A 13,638-nucleotide genomic window follows, 5' to 3' on the forward strand; every position below is an offset into this window, starting at 1 on the left:
GTGGGCGCGGCTCCCAACACCCTTCTTATTCCTCCTCCCTATCTCCTATGAGAGAGTGAGTAACACCTGGGTGTCCCACTACTCTGGCACATCAAGTCTCTATAGGGTTAAGCAAATCCTCTCCCTCAAAGGCCAGGCAAGACAGCCCAGTTAGGAGGATTGAATCTACAGACAATCAACAGCTTTAGGAACAGTCATTGTTCCAGTTGTTGGGGGACTCACATAAATATTGAGCTGCACATCAACTACATATGTGCTGGAGGCCTAGGTTCAGCCATTGTAGGCTCTATGGTTGGTGATTCGGTTTTTTGGGAGTATCCAACTGTTCAGATGATTTGATTTTCTTTTTCTTCCTGTGAAGTTCCTAGCCCATCAGAAGCCCTCAATCCTTCCCCCAGCACTTTTACTTCTCCCTTTCCAATTTGTATCTACTTGATCTTCATAGTTGTCTTGTTACTCTAGATAAAACTTCAAGTAATATATTGAGTAGATATTGAAAGAGTGGACAACCTTTTCTTAGTCCTAATTTTAGAACTGCTTTGAGTTCCTTTTCATTTATTTTGATGTTGGCTATAGGCTTGCTGTAAGTTGTGATTATTCTATTTAGGTCTGTCCCTTGTTTTCTTGATTCCTGCAAGAAACATTGCTTATCTAATCTTGATTTACCTTTGGTAAGTTGTTGTACCTATCAAGAAAATTATTCATTCCCTTTGTATTTTTCAATTTAGTGGAGGACATGTTTTTAAAGTATGCCCTTTTGATTCTCTGGCTTTCCTTGGTGTATGTCATTATGGCCATCATTTTAATTTGTTTTTATATTCTTCTCCATCTTATAGTTAGTTGGGTAAGGTTTTGTCTGTCTTGGTGATTTTCAAGAACTAATTCTTTGCTTAATTGATTCTTTGCATTTAGCTCTTTATTTGTATTTTACTGATTTCAGCACTCAGATTGCTTATTTTTTTCTTTGTTTCTGCATTTGTTTGTTTGTTTGTTTGTTTGTTATTTTGCTTTCTTTGTTTAGCCATGGTATCTCACTGAACCCACAGCTCATTTTCAAGTGTTTTTCTCATTATTTCTTAGATTATTCATAACTATAATGTAGGTACTTTTTAAATCTACACTGGGAAAAACACTTTTCATTCTGTATCTGTATCCCCAATATGTCCTTTTCTACATGGAGTACAAAAATCACATTTTTATAGTCTTAAAGGAATATTCTTTTCTGTGACCCTAGCAAAAGTGTCTCTGAAACCATACAATTAACACTGGTAGCTAACAAAGGAAAATAAGGTATCTATAATATTTCATTACCAAGAACATCCAATTCAAATTACTCTGTATTAGATCATTTAGAGAAAAGATGTCAAAGTATGTTGAACATTTCTTTAGGTGTTTCTCAGTCATTCGAGATTCCTCAGTTGAGAATTCTTTACTTAGCTCTATTCCTCACTTTTAATAGGGTTATTTGGTTTTCTAGAGTCTGACTTTTTGAGTTCTTTGTATATTTGGGTATTAGCCCCCTATCAGATGATGAATAGTTGGTGAAGATCTTTTCCCAATCTGTAGGTTGCCATTTTGTCCTATTGACAATGTTCTTTGCCATACAGAAGCTTTTGAATTTTATGAGGTCCCATTTGTCAATGGTTAATCTTAGAACTTGAGCCATTGGTGTTCTGTTCAGGAAAATTTCCCCTGTGACAATGTGTTTGAGGTTCTTTCCCACTTTTTCTCCTATTAGATTAAATGTATCTGGTTATGCAGAGGCCCTTGATCCACTTGGACGTAAGCTTTGTACAAGGATCTAAGAATGGATCAATTTTCCTTCTTCTTGTTGATGCCAAGAAGTGCTTGCTAAAGGAGCCTGGTATAGATGTCTCCTGAGAGCCTCTGCCATTACCTGACTAATACAGATGCAGCTACACTCAGCCAACCAGTAGACTGAGCCCCGGGACTGCAATGGGAACATTAGGAGACGGACTGAAGGAGCTGAAGGGGATTGTAACCCAATAGGAAGGACAACAGTATTACTAACCAGACTTCTCATAGTTCCCAGATTTCTCATAGTTCCCAGGGACTAAACCACCAAACAAAGAATACATGGAGGGACCTATGGGGTCAGAGGACCAAGGGCCTCCCTTCCCATTGATGCCAGATAAGGCAATCTTCTGCTAGATATGTCTGAAGGCTTGATGCCCCAGTGTAGAGGGATATCAGCGTGATGAGGTGGGAATGTATGGGTGGGTGGTGAAGCATCCTTTTAGAGGCAAAAGGGAGGGTGATGGCATAGGGGAGTTGCAGTGGGTAAGAGGGGCAACATTTGAAATGAAAATAAGTAAAGTAACCAATAAGAAAGAAAATGTTATATATTAAGTCATGTGTCTAAGTATGTGATTATAAAATTGATATACCGACTGTCCCATGCTTACTGAATATAACTTAAAAAAAAAGTCCATAACAATTTTGTTAATTCAGATGTGTTGGAATTCCTCCATCAGTCTTCAGTTAATTTTCTGTTGATATGCTATTTGTTTTCCTAAGATGCTAATTTTTTCAGTGGAAGCTGCAGAAATTTGTTCTAAGGAAAGTTTCACTGGCATTGAGCAGTTTTAATTATGACTTCTGTCTAATTTATCCCTTGCAAACAATAAAATCAGAGCTGGAGACAGATTTCTAAGTTCATATGACAAAAGCCATGGAAGACATAGGCATGCCATTTTTGTTTACATGACCTTATAATTTAAATCCCTTTAAAAAGTAAATGCACAAAAGTGAAAGAAAAGTTTGAACACTGAAATGAAACTGCTATATGGGCACACTTCTCAACATCCGACTAGCTTACAGTTACCTGTGTCAGAATGAGAAAAATAGTAGACAAGGCCAGTTACATGGCAAGCACACTTCAATAATTCCAGAAAAAAACTTCAGAAAATCCATTCCTGTGTTCATAAGCAATATACAGAAACATAGGAACTGCAGAAAACACTACTTCTGTGTAAAACCAATCTTATTACAGCATCAATCATTTTGATATCAAGGAGGTTTCTATCTCAATGCTCACCGATCCTAAAAGGACAAGTTGATTGAACTAGAATGATTGCTGTGTTAGAGAAAAGGAATTATTTATTTTTGGGACTAGGATTTCTTGTTTGTGACCTTAGAAATGAGAGTGGTAATAAAGTTCAAATGTAAGAAAATTATTTGGAAAATATTCTTTCATAGGGCCAGAAAGTGAAGGAGGGTACTGATGTAGAGATGATTCAGGAATCTTAAAATTAGTAGTGATAATAACAATCATTAAAATTTCTTTTTTTGTTGTTGCATGTAGTTCCTTTGAAGTCACAGCACCTGGCAACTCATGTTCTATGAAGCATAACATATCATAACAACTAGGAAGAAAGTATATGTTTCTTATTCTCTGAGAGGTAAAAGGAATTAGATAGTACAAGATAATCCATAATTGATAAATAAGAAGGATAGAAAATTTTAAAGCAAGATATGATAAGTGACCAACAAAAAAGAATTTACAAACCAAGAAGTGTGTGTGAGTACCACTAGGAATAATTTAGGTTTTCATGAAGAATCTGTCATGAAGATCCATATTTACTGTCCATGCATACTAAACTGAAGAGCCAATCCCTTACTTGCAAGGAGGTAAGGATCTAGGAAACTCTTTCAAATGAAACATGATTGGTAGTATGGCAAATTAATTTCTAGTTCATTAAAGCAATATGTTTCTGCTTCATGACTTTCTATATCCAGATGTTTTATGAAAATCATTATATTTTCCTGGGAAACAACATGGTAAAATTGAATGAATTATAGTTGATAATCATTATTTTAAGAAGATCCATACATAATCCAGGCATATGACATATAGGCAGCTACTCTCATTTCATAGTTCCAACACATATTTGAGGCCCTGCATATTGATGAATCTCTTTATTTATCTTAAATTAGCAAATAAAATGAGCCTAAAGCTTTCTTAAGGCAGAAGACAAAACATCCACCAACAAGATATTTAATCAATATAGCAAGTTAATTAAACAGATTAATGTAAGACATATGATAAAACTGTAAGACTGAAATTTAGACAAAGATAGAAGTTGGAAATAAGAAGAAATCTTATTGCAGATGGTTTTGGAGGGTTTGTGTAGAAAAGGCATTCTATGTAGTAGGGGAAGGCAAGTGTGAAGGTCAAAAAGAGAAATAAATAAATAATGAGGAGCATTACATTTGAGAAACAGAGAGCTATTAAATAACTCCAGGAATTGAATGTAACAATATCAGGGAGGGATGAGTGGGGGGGTTACTATGAGAGCCAGATAGATATATGAGCATGACTCTTAATCTGGACTTTAATCCTTTAGGTATGAGAGGCAATGCCAAACTAACCACTCTAAAAGCAACATGTTGCATTTTCTTATTGGGAAAGGTTTTTCTGTAACTACGAAGAGAATTAATTGGAGAATACACAAGACTGATAGGACATGCTAATTAGGATGCATTGCCATTAATCCAGATACATAATCATATTAACTGTAATACATAATAAATGTGGCATGATAACTGAGATGGGAATGAAGGTATTTGGATGGGTGAGAAAGTATTCTGTCAACACGGACACCATTGAACTCCAATGTTAGTCATTTAAATTTCATCCTAGATTCTGCTTTATTTATTTAGCATCAAGTCTGTTCTGAGCTTTTCATGAAGCTCACATACACACACACACACAAAAAGGGGGGAGGGAGAGGGAGAATATATTGTATCATTTGGTGGTTCAGCCAGCTTTTACTGGCTTTAAACATTAAGTGAAAATAAATATTTGGGCTTCTTATTATGATGTGTTAGTGACCCAGAGAATGTTAGAGCTTGTATTTAGGAGATGCCATATGTTCCCTTCAAAAGCATAAAAAAAATGAATCAAGTCAAGTTGTGGTGATTGAACAGATAGCTAAAATACAGAATAATAAAAGTAATTAATTCCCCCTTTTAAGACAAAACCACAAGTATTAGGCATAATCCATACATCTATGTTCCGAAGATCTCTAGTCATAATGGATGTATGCTTCTGTTCTTACTTTAGCTGCATAATATTTCTGAATTCAAGTCAACATCTAAGCATGAACCAATTCTAATTTTATAGATTGAGATATCTGACCTATGGTTGCACACAGGATTATTGGAGAGAGGGTTTTTTTAATATATTTTTATTTTTATTTTTAATTATCAGAGTTCTCTATTTTCCTTGTCACTGGACACAAAACCAGCCTTACTGAAAAATCCTCTGCTAGAGGGCATGCTGTATAGGTTCTAACACATCTCAGGGGATTTATTTCTGTCATTCTTTAGACAGGTCATAGGCTGATATGCTTATTTAGAAACGCTTAGTAAGTTCAGTGAGAACAACATCCATGAGAGCCTGTAGAATGGATCCATCCTCTTTGACTGATGTAAGCTTCTGGTGTTGCTGCATTAGTATTGTGACTTCTCCGTGTATTAGTTCTGAACTTCACCATTGGCACACTGTAAAGGGTATATCTTGTTATTATAAAGAACAGTGTCTAGACTATCAAGGAAGGCATGAGTGATACTGAAGCGGGCCAGCATAAGGAATAGATTAGAATTGTGGGACTCTAATCTGCTTGGCACATAGGCTTTCTCTCTTTTAACAATGACATGTGCAATCTAGAACCTTCACCTATATGTACTATTCACCCAGACTTAACAATCCTAGGATAGACTGTATATTGAGTTACATATATACTCCTCTTCTATGAATGGAATACCTTTATCTTCCCCTTGACAAACACCAACATGGTTCTTTTTGTAGACACCCTCTATTCAAATATACTTCAGAACATGTAGATATGGAAAGTAGTGGCCTGCCTAGCATTTGCCAGTCTTGGACACATAAACAATAAAGTAAACTATGTCCCTTAATGAACTTAGAAAGTAAAATAAAGAAGAGAATAGTTATGGGATTGTTTAACTTGTTAGCTAAAAGTCTTGGCAGGTGCCGAATAACAAGTGAATACTTGTATCCATACTACAGTATGTTCTGCAACGTTAGAGCTTTTACACTATTGCTTTCAGATGGATCTCTTGTTTTAAACAGTAATAAAAAGAAAAATCATCATAATTGCATATTTTCACCATAATAATTTAGTTTCTAGAACCTGTACAAAGTTATAGCCATATGAGGTTCCTAAATAAGGAACATGGTGTGTTGACTTGAAATCTGAAGTTGAAAAACCCCTCAACCTCTCCTATCAAATTAAGTCTTAATATACATTCTTTTATACACTGTCCTTGTGTGTGCATAGATTATGAAATCTACACAAAAGATAAATATTTTAACACTATAATTCTATTATTATTCACTAATTTCAGTTCCTAGACTTGAGAGATTTATTTGAATAAAACAACAATTTATTAATTGCTATTGTAAATTCAGTAAATTTTAAATAGTCTCAATTAGTTTTAGTGTTTAGAAATATTATGAAAAGGCATGCAGCCATACTCCCTTATATATCATAATATATTTACTTTATATCTTTTAAACATAGGGTATAACTTTATCAATTTCCTTATCTTATTATAGGGAAATTTTTCTACCACTGTTTTCTAAGTTATTATTTTTATATTTAATAAAAATTTAACATTCAGCTAAAGTAATTAGGGAAGACAATGTAAAGTATGGAATGCAATGTTGTGAATCAAATGGCATCTCTAGCCCCACAAATGGTTGATATGGTTGTAAGATAAGCCATGTTCTAGAGATAACTCAGGGCCAGGACATGTACAGCTCTTACAAAGCACAGGAGCTTGCTTGGTTTCCAGCATCCATTTATCCTCCAGAAATTCTAGCTCTTGGGATCCAACAACCTCTTAGTGCTTTGGTAGGAGACACATGCATGTGTCAAACACACACATACACATAAATAAATGTAAAAATATTTTTAAAAGCTAAATCTGTTCTATACCTAAGATCTGTTTCTTGAGGGGCTAAGACAAAAGAATCAGACTGTGTTCAAGTCAGCATAAGCAAAATAGAGTGATCCTTGCCTTGTCATCGAAGACAAAATAGATAAATCAACACCAGTTTTACAAAATCTTTTTTTTAATTAGGTATTTTCCGCATTTAAATTTCCAATGCTATCCCAAAAGTCCTCCATACCCTCACCCCCACCCCCCTACCCAACAACTCCCACTTTTTGGCCCTGGCATTCCCCTGTACTGGGGCATATCAAGTTTGCAAGTCCAATGGGCCTCTCTTTCCAGTGATGGCCGACTAGGCCATCTTTTGATACATATGCAGCTAGAGTCAAGAGCTGCGGGGTACTGGTTAGTTCATAATGTTGTTCCACCTATAGGGTGCAGATCCCTTTAGCTCCTTGGGTATTTTCTCTAGCTCCTCCATTGGGGGCCCTGTGATCCAACCAATAGCTGACTATTGTGTCCACTTCTGTGTTTGCTAGGCCCCAGCATAGTCTCACTAGAGACAGCTATATCAGGGTCCTATCAGCACAATCTTGCTAGTGTATGCAGTGGTGTCAGTGTTGGGAGGCTGATTATGGGATGGATCCCTGGATATGGCAGTCTCTAGATGGTCCATTCTTTTGTCTCAGCTCCAAACTTTGTCTCTGTAACTCCTTCCATGGGTGTTTTGTTCCCAGATCTAAGAAGGGGCAAAGTGTCCACACTTTGGTCTTCATTCTTCTTGAGTTTCATGTGTTTTGCAAATTGTAACTTATATCTTGGGCATTCTAAGTTTCTGGGCTAATAACCACTTATCAGTGAGTACATATCATTTGAGTTCTTTTGTGATTGGGTTAACTCACTCAGGATAAATGCCCTCCAGGTCCAACCATTTGCCTAGGAATTTCATAAATTCATTCTTTTTAATAGCTGAGTAGCACTCCATTGTGTAAATGTACCTCATTTTCTGTATCCATTCCTCTGTTGAGGGGCATCTGGGTTCTTTCCAGCTTCTGGCTATTATAATTAAGGCAAATAAAAATTTTAAAGTACAAGCATGATTCTGAAAATTTTGGCCTACAGAAGTGTCACATTTTTCACACCAAAATTGATTCTGATATCCACACAAAAATTAGTTTCTTAACTCATTTTTCTGATGTCTGTACTTCTATTACTAAATCTAACAATAGAATATAAATAACTAATAGCAGCAGTAAATAACTTTATGTACACAAGCTTTTGTCAAGTAATAAAACACACCTTTGTATCCAAAATTTTCCAAGTTAGTTAGTTAGTTCTCAAAGTTTATACTGGCATTTTGTTTTTGTTTAATCTTTTATTTGATCTTTTTTGTTATGTCTTGTTCACTAGATAGAAACAAGACAATCACAGAAGTAATAACTGTAATGCTCTTCTTGAATGCTAATTGCCAGGCAGCTGTGGCTAATTATGGTCCTCAAGTAATATCAATCTTTGTTCAATAGTATGGAAAAATAATGAAGGATATTTGAGAAGTGAAATATACCTCACTTCATTCATATTACCTGTATCTAAAAGAAGCTGAAATATGCTAAAATGTTTTCAATGTACTCTGAATAACAAAATGAAATATTTCTTTGATTTGTATAATTTCATTATATGAGTGTCCAGGCTTCACTATCTTGGAAATCTGAAGGGAAAGCAGATTTATTTTTTATTGGACATTATACATATTTACATTTCAAATGTTATCCCTTTCCCAGTTTGCCCTCTGGAAATCCCCTATACCATCCTCCCTTCCCCTGCTTCTATGAGGGTGCTCCAAGGTCTCTCAGTCTCTGCATAATGTCTACTTTAGGAGAAAATTTCTCTGATTAGGGCTTAGGAAGTAACTGATCTCTGATTATAGCAAAATGTCATTTTATTGCTTTGTTTTTGTTGTTAATAACATAGTATGTGGCTTTATCCTAACTCTCTGATCTATCTTCTTGTTCTTGGTCACCTGAGCAGTGTTAGATGTGTTTCTATCTCATGGAGTGGATCTTAAGTCAATTCATGTATTTCCTCTTTACTCCCTCAAACATTGGGCTACCATTGTCCTAGCATATCTTGCAAGTAGCACAGCTCTGTTAGTCAATGGATTTGTGGCAAGGTTGGTCCTTTTGTCTCTCTTTTGGTAATCTGCAGAGTAATTCCATACCACAGTCAGTAGAACATAGGAATGAAAGTTCTGCCAATGTAGATCAAAAGGTTTGCTCTGAAAAAAGAAAAAGAAAAAAAAATCACACCCAAAAGGAATTGAGGAAAGGGGCTGGAGAGATGGCTCAGTGGTTAAGAGCATTGACTGCTCTTCCAAAGGTCCTGAGTTCAATTCCCAGCCACCACATGGTGGCTTACAACCATCTGTAATTGGATCTGATCCCCTCTTCTGGTATGTCTGAAGAGAGCAATGGTGTACTCATATACATAAAATAAATAAATCAATCTTTTAAAAAATGAATAGAGGAAAAGAAATAATAAACATGAGTTAATGAAATTAACAAAATGCAAACATTTAAAAAATGACACCAAGAATTAATGAAACAAAGAGTCAATTCTTTGAGGAAATCAATATAATTGATGAATCTTTATCCAAATTAAATAAAAGGTGGAGAGAAAATATCCAAATTAGCAAAATTAGAAATAAAAAGGGGGACAGAACAATAGATATAGAGGAAATTCAGAAAATCACTGTTCACTTAAAAGACTATTATCTCAGATATAAATTGAGCCCAACTATTACTATTTTGTAATTTATAAAGTACAAGATAGAACTAACACCTACTCCATCATTTTTATCAATAAAATAGAACACTGTCATCTCTCCTAACTTAAAATACTTATAATTCTACACCTGACTTATGACCTTGCTTTAGATTGTATGCATCTGAAAACCATCCTCTCAAATCTGTTCTCCCAATGTAAATAGCCTGTGTTGGCTATGAGACTTTACATAGTCTTTCAAGCCCGTCATAAATCTGAGAATGACCAAAATTATCTGAATATACAGGAAGCCTAACATGGCTTCCAGACTGAGACAAAATGTAGAGACAGCTGCTACTCATACAGCCCTACTATGTCAGGAAGTTGGAGCATCAGTCTTCAGCCGTCTGGCTCTGGATCATCAGACGTTTGAAAGACAGGAATTATTAAGGACTAGCCTATTCTCTCTCAGCTGAACTAAGCTGTCCTAACCTGTAAATTGTGTCCTTTCAAGAACAATACAGGTCTGCAGGAGAGATAAGCAATGTCTACCCAGTGGCCATCTGGCCAGAATGTACAACCTCACCTGGAGGTAAGATAATCAGTTGCTTGTTTGAATCCACAAATGCGAAGCTGTTAGGAGCAGATTTATTTCAACAACAAGTAAATAAATAACATTAAATGTCATATTCTGTGGCTCTCTGACATTTTTGAAAACCAACTATCTATGTAAAGCAATCTGGACTGTTCTCTGTTAACCACACCCAGCAATTTCTAATTAAATATCTTGAAAACACCCTAACAATAAACACAGAGCCATGAATTTGTTATCTGACCCTTAACTCACAGGCTTAATCATCTCAGATCAGTTTATAATAGTTATAGAAGGACTGGATCTAAACCCTGTACTTTTAAAGTTTATGTAGCAATAAAAGAAATGTATACCAATGAAAACCTTGATTTTTGTGTCAAAATGATTTCTGTACCAAAATAAGAAATTATGACTTCAACTTAGTAACAATTATAAAAAATTTCTATCAAATGATTTTATGGCTATACAATCAATTCTATCTATTCCCTCCCTGTACAAATTATGACTATTTCTAAATTCCCTAGAAGGGCAATCTTAGAATAATCACTTCCAGCCCCAAAGGTCAGGGAACTGTGACAACTACTTCTCATAACTTCTTCAAGCTGAATATAGGTGTTAAGATATTTTTGAAGGGGGGAGGGTAGAGAAAATGGGGGAGTTGGTTGGCCTTAAGAAGGCCACACCAACAATTGTCTTAGTCTCTGATGTCTGTGTCCTGACTGGATCAGGCTGAAAGTCCAAGACATCAGGAGTGCAAGCATGTCAGTTCAGCATGTCTGACAATGAGACTCACCGAGGATACGTATCCTGTAATATATAAATCTCAAAACAACACTTTAGTATCATCAAGATAACTTTTTTTGTTGTTTGATTCTCTGGAATCTAGTTCTTCAGGGGGTCTCCCTTCATCATATCTAATCTATATTACTCTGGAAGGTGTATAGACACTAATCACTTTTTCTAAAACCACAAAGACAAATTTTCTCCTAAATCAGCATAGCCTTGAGCCAGTAACCAGAAAAACCTTTATATTGACCTCTCTCCCAGAGAAATAATATAACCACGAAACTCAAAATCGTACCCATTTTGAAAATTTAAAAAATCCAAAACAAATGAAGTAAACTAAAATCCTGTATGTGCCTATTCTTAGGTCTTTTCTATTTTGCCATGCCGGATAATAACCCAAAATTCCCATGGAGCCCTCGTTAGACAGAATTTGAGTGTCCTGTAAGGTGTATTAGAGCAATATATCTTTATATCATCTTTAAAACAATTGATTCAAACTTTCACTAATACCTGCCTATAGGAAGCAGGTAGTCTTTACTTCTTAAGCTCTCTGCCTATAGAAGCCATCTTGTTATACCATCTATCTGTTGGGCTCTTTACCTGGAGCCACAGACATTTTTAATTAATACCTGTTCACTGCCTACTCCACTAGAAGTCAGTGACTAATTTTCCCTATCCTAGTTCCAAACAGCCCACTAAATTCCCCACCTGATTTGGACAAGTCTGTATACGCATCTATCCTAAAAGCAAATAATTCCAATTTTATAAATTCACAGTTCAATCAATCTCTGCCCCAAGAAGTAGTCAACTGCCATTCTACAGCTCTCAAACTCAGAGTAGCCTGCACTCCCCACAGCAGGGGATCTCAGAGCCTGAGAGCAGTTTCTTTATTTCAAAGTTCAAGTGCTTGAGTGACTCATCCAGCGCTACCCAGCTACTCAGAAATAAAATTCTAACTCTCAGGCTAATAATATCAGATTTCTAGTGGATATTTGTCCAACCTGTTGGTTCACCACCTATTGCAGGGAAGGAAAAAAAAAAAAGTCCTGTGCTATAAGGGACAAGATACCTGCGGACTGGCCCTGCCATTCACTTGTGTACGATGGCCAAACAGCTATTTGTATTCAGGAGGAATCTGTTTTGGTTTTTTGCTTGTTTGTTTGTTTTTTCATTATAATTAAACAACTTGATGGGCTTCAGCTGGTCACTGTCTTCAAGAATGGCCCTTCTATAGTAATGTTTGACCAACTTTTTAAATAAGATTTTATCTTTAATTGTATGGGTATGACATTTTGACTGCGTGTTCATACGTACTTATAACCTGTGTGTGCTTGGTGCCTGAAAAGTCCAGAAGAGGGCATGGGATTCACTGGAACTGAAGTTAGAGAAGACTCAAAGCTGGTGTATGTGCTGAAAACCAGTCCTAATTGTCTGCAAGTACAGCCAGTGCTCTTAACTGTTCAGCCATCTCCCTAACCCTTACAAACTTTTTGTTTTTAAGTAACTCGGTTGATTTCATTTCAAAACTCTCTAAGAGACCAAATTAGTTAGTATATAAGCAAGTGACATAAACTGGATAATGCCAGCATCTATGTTAAATAATATTTTTCCAAAAGGCTATCTGAGATGTGTTATAACCTTCCCAGGCAGAACTCAATTTTAGATTATTAGTGAGTCTCCAATATTGTATAACTCTACATTTTGCAAGGCAAACATCAGAAGGTCTTACTGACAATATAAAATTTGTTCTATACCTAATTTAACATATCAAGCCAGATTTAACTGAATTAGTCTTGATTTTCTTTTATTTAGTTATGGTTTTATAGAGTGGTAATCACAAGATAAGAATAAATAGGCTATAGATATTTGAAATATGCAAAATATTGTTAGTGGGCATACAAGTGAGCTTACATTTTTATTATTGTGTCCACATTATCATAGTCTTCTAAATAACTACAAATCTTGGAAAACTGATAATCCAATATATTCTTCCATGAATTGTATGCTCTGAAATGCAGTTAACAATTGTCCCATGAGTATCGAATTTAAATCCATTTGCAAAGTCATTTCAGAATTTCCTATTTTTAGCATCTCTCTGTATTTGATAATCTTTGTGATACCTGTACAAGACCATATACAGCTTCATTTAAAAGGAATTAACTAAAATTTGAAGGTATAATAAACACACATATGTATATATATATATATGAGAATAAAAATTATATTTCAAAGGAACAGTTATTCTTTAACATGATTAGTTTCCTTATCTGAAACTAAAAATCAAAGTGATATTTAGAATCTGATTCCATAGTGATTTTTTGTTACTACTGAAATTACACTTTGTTCAATCTCGTGAGAAACAAGTTTTTAAAAATGTATAAACATTTAATCCAATAATCAACAATATTTCAGAAAAGCTATGTTCACAATGAAGCAAAGTTGTAAGTATGTGATGAAGTTGTATGTTGTGTGAAATAACCCTTACTGTAAGACTTCAGTCTTAAACAAACTATAAACAATAAACTATTGTCATTCATGCAGATATAGTGAGAAAAATA

Source organism: Mus musculus, chromosome 12, assembly GCF_000001635.26.
Source record: "Mus musculus strain C57BL/6J chromosome 12, GRCm38.p6 C57BL/6J".
Classification (NCBI taxonomy): domain Eukaryota; kingdom Metazoa; phylum Chordata; class Mammalia; order Rodentia; family Muridae; genus Mus; species Mus musculus.